Source organism: Gobio gobio (assembly GCF_949357685.1).
Source record: "Gobio gobio genome assembly, chromosome: 2".
Lineage (NCBI taxonomy): Eukaryota > Metazoa > Chordata > Actinopteri > Cypriniformes > Gobionidae > Gobio > Gobio gobio.
The window spans coordinates 865,645-873,144 of NC_137098.1; the positions used below are offsets into that span (position 1 = coordinate 865,645).

A 7,500-nucleotide genomic window follows, 5' to 3' on the forward strand; every position below is an offset into this window, starting at 1 on the left:
CCTCTGCTGTCAGAGAGTGTGTGTGCGTCAGCGCCCTCTGCTGTCAGAGAGTGTGTGTGCGTCAGCGGCCTCTGCTGTCAGAGAGTGTGTGTGCGTCAGCGCCCTCTGCTGTCAGAGAGTGTGTGTCCGTCAGCGCCCTCTGCTGTCAGAGAGTGTGTGTGCGTCAGCGGCCTCTGCTGTCAGAGAGTGTGTGTGCGTCAGCGCCCTCTGCTGTCTGAGAGTGTGTGTGCGTCAGCGGCCTCTGCTGTCAGAGAGTGTGTGTGCGTCAGCGCCCTCTGCTGTCAGAGAGTGTGTGTCCGTCAGCGCCCTCTGCTGTCAGAGAGTGTGTGTGTGTCAGCGGCCTCTGCTGTCAGAGAGTGTGTGTGCGTCAGCGCCCTCTGCTGTCTGAGAGTGTGTGTGCGTCAGCGCCCTCTGCTGTCTGAGAGTGTGTGTGCGTCAGCGCCCTCTGCTGTCTGAGAGTGTGTGTGCGTCAGCGCCCTCTGCTGTCAGAGAGTGTGTGTCCGTCAGCGCCCTCTGCTGTCAGAGAGTGTGTGTGCGTCAGCGCCCTCTGCTGTCAGAGAGTGTGTGTGCGTCAGCGGCCTCTGCTGTCAGAGAGTGTGTGTGCGTCAGCGCCCTCTGCTGTCAGAGAGTGTGTGTCCGTCAGCGCCCTCTGCTGTCAGAGAGTGTGTGTGTGTCAGCGGCCTCTGCTGTCAGAGAGTGTGTGTGCGTCAGCGCCCTCTGCTGTCTGAGAGTGTGTGTGCGTCAGCGCCCTCTGCTGTCAGAGAGTGTGTGTCCGTCAGCGCCCTCTGCTGTCAGAGAGTGTGTGTGCGTCAGCGCCCTCTGCTGTCAGAGAGTGTGTGTCCGTCAGCGCCCTCTGCTGTCAGAGAGTGTGTGTGCGTCAGCGCCCTCTGCTGTCAGAGAGTGTGTGTCCGTCAGCGCCCTCTGCTGTCAGAGAGTGTGTGTCCGTCAGCGCCCTCTGCTGTCAGAGAGTGTGTGTGCGTCAGCGCCCTCTGCTGTCAGAGAGTGTGTGTGCGTCAGCGCCCTCTGCTGTCAGAGAGTGTGTGTGCATCAGCGCCCTCTGCTGTCAGAGAGTGTGTGTGCGTCAGCGGCCTCTGCTGTCAGAGAGTGTGTGTGCGTCAGCGGCCTCTGCTGTCAGAGAGTGTGTGTCCGTCAGCGCCCTCTGCTGTCAGAGAGTGTGTGTGCGTCAGCGCCCTCTGCTGTCAGAGAGTGTGTGTCCGTCAGCGCCCTCTGCTGTCAGAGAGTGTGTGTGCGTCAGCGCCCTCTGCTGTCAGAGAGTGTGTGTGCGTCAGCGCCCTCTGCTGTCAGAGAGTGTGTGTGCGTCAGCGCCCTCTGCTGTCAGAGAGTGTGTGTGCGTCAGCGGCCTCTGCTGTCAGAGAGTGTGTGTGCATCAGCGCCCTCTGCTGTCAGAGAGTGTGTGTGCGTCAGCGCCCTCTGCTGTCAGAGAGTGTGTGTGCGTCAGCGCCCTCTGCTGTCAGAGAGTGTGTGTGCGTCAGCGCCCTCTGCTGTCAGAGAGTGTGTGTGCGTCAGCGGCCTCTGCTGTCAGAGAGTGTGTGTCCGTCAGCGCCCTCTGCTGTCAGAGAGTGTGTGTGCGTCAGCGCCCTCTGCTGTCAGAGAGTGTGTGTCCGTCAGCGCCCTCTGCTGTCAGAGAGTGTGTGTCCGTCAGCGCCCTCTGCTGTCAGAGAGTGTGTGTGCATCAGCGCCCTCTGCTGTCAGAGAGTGTGTGTGTGCGTCAGCGCCCTCTGCTGTCAGAGAGTGTGTGTGCGTCAGCGGCCTCTGCTGTCAGAGAGTGTGTGTGCATCAGCGCCCTCTGCTGTCAGAGAGTGTGTGTGTGCGTCAGCGCCCTCTGCTGTCAGAGAGTGTGTGTGCGTCAGCGCCCTCTGCTGTCAGAGAGTGTGTGTCCGTCAGCGCCCTCTGCTGTCAGAGAGTGTGTGTGCATCAGCGCCCTCTGCTGTCAGAGAGTGTGTGTGTGCGTCAGCGCCCTCTGCTGTCAGAGAGTGTGTGTGCGTCAGCGGCCTCTGCTGTCAGAGAGTGTGTGTGCGTCAGCGGCCTCTGCTGTCAGAGAGTGTGTGTGCATCAGCGCCCTCTGCTGTCAGAGAGTGTGTGTGTGCGTCAGCGCCCTCTGCTGTCAGAGAGTGTGTGTCCGTCAGCGCTCTGCTGTCAGAGAGTGTGTGTGCGTCAGCGGCCTCTGCTGTCAGAGAGTGTGTGTCCGTCAGCGCCCTCTGCTGTCAGAGAGTGTGTGTGCGTCAGCGGCCTCTGCTGTCAGAGAGTGTGTGTGCATCAGCGCCCTCTGCTGTCAGAGAGTGTGTGTGTGCGTCAGCGCCCTCTGCTGTCAGAGAGTGTGTGTCCGTCAGCGCCCTCTGCTGTCAGAGAGTGTGTGTGCGTCAGCGGCCTCGGCTGTCAGAGAGTGTGTGTCCGTCAGCGCCCTCTGCTGTCAGAGAGTGTGTGTGCATCAGCGCCCTCTGCTGTCAGAGAGTGTGTGTGTGCGTCAGCGCCCTCTGCTGTCAGAGAGTGTGTGTGCGTCAGCGGCCTCTGCTGTCAGAGAGTGTGTGTCCGTCAGCGCCCTCTGCTGTCAGAGAGTGTGTGTCCGTCAGCGCCCTCTGCTGTCAGAGAGTGTGTGTGCATCAGCGCCCTCTGCTGTCAGAGAGTGTGTGTGCGTCAGCGGCCTCTGCTGTCAGAGAGTGTGTGTGCGTCAGCGGCCTCTGCTGTCAGAGAGTGTGTGTGCATCAGCGCCCTCTGCTGTCAGAGAGTGTGTGTGTGCGTCAGCGCCCTCTGCTGTCAGAGAGTGTGTGTGCGTCAGCGGCCTCTGCTGTCAGAGAGTGTGTGTCCGTCAGCGCCCTCTGCTGTCAGAGAGTGTGTGTCCGTCAGCGCCCTCTGCTGTCAGAGAGTGTGTGTGCATCAGCGCCCTCTGCTGTCAGAGAGTGTGTGTGCGTCAGCGGCCTCTGCTGTCAGAGAGTGTGTGTGCGTCAGCGGCCTCTGCTGTCAGAGAGTGTGTGTGCGTCAGCGCCCTCTGCTGTCAGAGAGTGTGTGTGCGTCAGCGGCCTCTGCTGTCAGAGAGTGTGTGTCCGTCAGCGCCCTCTGCTGTCAGAGAGTGTGTGTGCGTCAGCGCCCTCTGCTGTCAGAGAGTGTGTGTCCGTCAGCGCCCTCTGCTGTCAGAGAGTGTGTGTCCGTCAGCGCCCTCTGCTGTCAGAGAGTGTGTGTGCATCAGCGCCCTCTGCTGTCAGAGAGTGTGTGTGTGCGTCAGCGCCCTCTGCTGTCAGAGAGTGTGTGTGCGTCAGCGGCCTCTGCTGTCAGAGAGTGTGTGTGCATCAGCGCCCTCTGCTGTCAGAGAGTGTGTGTGCGTCAGCGGCCTCTGCTGTCAGAGAGTGTGTGTGCGTCAGCGCCCTCTGCTGTCAGAGAGTGTGTGTGCGTCAGCGGCCTCTGCTGTCAGAGAGTGTGTGTCCGTCAGCGCCCTCTGCTGTCAGAGAGTGTGTGTGCGTCAGCGCCCTCTGCTGTCAGAGAGTGTGTGTCCGTCAGCGCCCTCTGCTGTCAGAGAGTGTGTGTCCGTCAGCGCTCTGCTGTCAGAGAGTGTGTGTGCGTCAGCGGCCTCTGCTGTCAGAGAGTGTGTGTCCGTCAGCGCCCTCTGCTGTCAGAGAGTGTGTGTGCATCAGCGCCCTCTGCTGTCAGAGAGTGTGTGTGTGCGTCAGCGCCCTCTGCTGTCAGAGAGTGTGTGTGCGTCAGCGGCCTCTGCTGTCAGAGAGTGTGTGTGCGTCAGCGGCCTCTGCTGTCAGAGAGTGTGTGTGCATCAGTGCCCTCTGCTGTCAGAGAGTGTGTGTGTGCGTCAGCGCCCTCTGCTGTCAGAGAGTGTGTGTCCGTCAGCGCTCTGCTGTCAGAGAGTGTGTGTGCGTCAGCGGCCTCTGCTGTCAGAGAGTGTGTGTCCGTCAGCGCCCTCTGCTGTCAGAGAGTGTGTGTGCGTCAGCGGCCTCTGCTGTCAGAGAGTGTGTGTGCATCAGCGCCCTCTGCTGTCAGAGAGTGTGTGTGTGCGTCAGCGCCCTCTGCTGTCAGAGAGTGTGTGTCCGTCAGCGCCCTCTGCTGTCAGAGAGTGTGTGTGCGTCAGCGGCCTCTGCTGTCAGAGAGTGTGTGTCCGTCAGCGCCCTCTGCTGTCAGAGAGTGTGTGTGCATCAGCGCCCTCTGCTGTCAGAGAGTGTGTGTGTGCGTCAGCGCCCTCTGCTGTCAGAGAGTGTGTGTGCGTCAGCGGCCTCTGCTGTCAGAGAGTGTGTGTCCGTCAGCGCCCTCTGCTGTCAGAGAGTGTGTGTCCGTCAGCGCCCTCTGCTGTCAGAGAGTGTGTGTGCATCAGCGCCCTCTGCTGTCAGAGAGTGTGTGTGCGTCAGCGGCCTCTGCTGTCAGAGAGTGTGTGTGCGTCAGCGCCCTCTGCTGTCAGAGAGTGTGTGTGCGTCAGCGGCCTCTGCTGTCAGAGAGTGTGTGTGCGTCAGCGCCCTCTGCTGTCAGAGAGTGTGTGTGCGTCAGCGGCCTCTGCTGTCAGAGAGTGTGTGTGCGTCAGCGCCCTCTGCTGTCAGAGAGTGTGTGTGCGTCAGCGGCCTCTGCTGTCAGAGAGTGTGTGTGCGTCAGCGGCCTCTGCTGTCAGAGTGTGTGTGTGCGTCAGCGCCCTCTGCTGTCAGAGAGTGTGTGTGCGTCAGCGGCCTCTGCTGTCAGAGAGTGTGTGTGCGTCAGCGGCCTCTGCTGTCAGAGAGTGTGTGTGCGTCAGCGGCCTCTGCTGTCAGAGAGTGTGTGTGCGTCAGCGGCCTCTGCTGTCAGAGAGTGTGTGTGCGTCAGCGCCCTCTGCTGTCAGAGAGTGTGTGTGCGTCAGCGCCCTCTGCTGTCAGAGAGTGTGTGTGCGTCAGCGGCCTCTGCTGTCAGAGAGTGTGTGTGCGTCAGCGCCCTCTGCTGTCAGAGAGTGTGTGTGCGTCAGCGCCCTCTGCTGTCAGAGAGTGTGTGTGCGTCAGCGGCCTCTGCTGTCAGAGAGTGTGTGTGCGTCAGCGCCCTCTGCTGTCAGAGAGTGTGTGTGCGTCAGCGGCCTCTGCTGTCAGAGAGTGTGTGTGCGTCAGCGGCCTCTGCTGTCAGAGAGTGTGTGTGCGTCAGCGGCCTCTGCTGTCAGAGAGTGTGTGTGCGTCAGCGGCCTCTGCTGTCAGAGAGTGTGTGTGCGTCAGCGCCCTCTGCTGTCAGAGAGTGTGTGTGCGTCAGCGGCCTCTGCTGTCAGAGAGTGTGTGTGCGTCAGCGGCCTCTGCTGTCAGAGAGTGTGTGTGCGTCAGCGGCCTCTGCTGTCAGAGAGTGTGTGTGCGTCAGCGGCCTCTGCTGTCAGAGAGTGTGTGTGCGTCAGCGGCCTCTGCTGTCAGAGAGTGTGTGTGCGTCAGCGGCCTCTGCTGTCAGAGAGTGTGTGTGCGTCAGCGCCCTCTGCTGTGTGTCCCATCCATCTATCATCCACCCACCCATCCGATTATCCATCCACCCATCCATCTATCATCCACCCACCCATCCGATTATCCATCCACCCATCCATCTATCATCCACCCATCCTATTATCCATCCACCCATCCATCTATCATCCACCCATCCTATTATCCATCCACCCATCCATCTATCATCCACCCACCCATCCGATTATCTATACATCCACCCACCCATCCATCTATCATCCACCCATCCGATTATCCATCCATCTATCATCCACCCATCCGATTATCCATCCATCCATCCACCCATCCATCTATCATCCATCCATCCGATTATCCATCCACCCACCCATCCAATTATCCATCCATCCACCTATCATCCATCCATCCGATTCTCCATCCATCCACCTATCATCCATCCATCCGATTATCCATCCACCCACCCATCCGATTATCCATCCACCCATCCATCTATCATCCACCCATCCGATTATCCATCCATCTATCATCCACCCATCCGATTATCTATCCATCCATCCACCCATCCATCTATCATCCATCCATCCGATTATCCATCCACCCACCCATCCAATTATCCATCCATCCACCCATCCATCTATTACCCACCCACCCATCCATCCATCACCCACCCACCCATCCGATTATCCATCCACCCATCCATCTATCATCCACCCACCCATCCGATTATCCATCCACCCATCCATCTATCATCCATCCACCCATCCGATTATCCATCCATCCACCCACCCATCCGATTATCCATCCATCCACCCACCCATCCGATTATCCATCCATCCACCCACCCATCCATCTATCATCCATCCATCCATCCATCCGATTATCCATCCATCCACCCATCCATCTATCATCCATCCATCTGATTATCCATCCACCCACCCATCCATCTATCATCCATCCATCCACCCACCCATCCATCTATCATCCACCCATCTGATTATCCATCCATCCATCCACCCGCCCATCCATCTATCATCGAACCATCATCCACCCACCCATCCATCTGATTATCCATCCATCCATCCATCCACCCTTCTATCCATCCACCCACCCTTCCACACATCAACCCACCCACCCAATCCATCCACCCACCCATCCATCTATTATCCACCCATCCATCCACCCATCCATCTATCATCCACCTATCCATCCATCCATCTATCATCCATCCATCTGATTATCCATCCATCCATCCACCCACCCATCCATCCATCTGATTATCCATCTATCCATCTGATTATCCATCCATCCATATATCCATCCATCCGATTATCCATCTATCCATCCATCCATCCATCCATCCATCTGATTATCCATCCATCCATCGGATTATACATCCATCCACCCACCCATCCATCGATCTGATTATCCATCCATCCATCTGATTATCCATCCATCCACCCACCCATCCGATTATCCATCCATCCACCCACCCATCCATCTATTATCCATCCATCCGATTATCCATCCATCCATCCATCCATCCACCCATCCATCTATCATCCATCCATCTGATTATCCATCCATCCACCCATCCATCTATCCATCCATCCATCTGATTATCCATCCATCCATCGGATTATACATCCATCCATCCACCCATCCATCTATCATCCACCCATCTGATTATCCATCCATCCATCCACCCGCCCATCCATCTATCATCGAACCATCATCCACCCACCCATCCATCTGATGATCCATCCATCCATCCACCCTTCTATCCATCCACCCACCCTTCCATCCATCAACCCACCCACCCAATCCATCCACCCACCCATCCATCGATCTGATTATCCATCCATCCATCTGATTATCCATCCATCCATCCATCCACCCACCCATCCGATTATCCATCCACCCATCCGATTATCCATCCATCCATCTGATTATCCATCTATCCACCCGATTATCCACCCAGCCACCCACCCATCAATCACCCATCAATCACCCATCAATCACCCACCCACCCATCCATTCATTCACCCATCCATCTATCATCCACCCCACTGATCATCCATCCGAATATCCATCC

The 7,500-nt window shown here is 57.8% G+C and overlaps 1 protein-coding gene across 2 annotated transcripts in view; it reads left to right on the forward strand.

Moving 5' to 3' along the window:
- The window catches only part of sdr16c5b (short chain dehydrogenase/reductase family 16C, member 5b), a 31,955-nt gene that overhangs the window by 17,035 nt on the left and 7,420 nt on the right, over positions 1 to 7,500 (forward strand). The window lies entirely within an intron of this gene.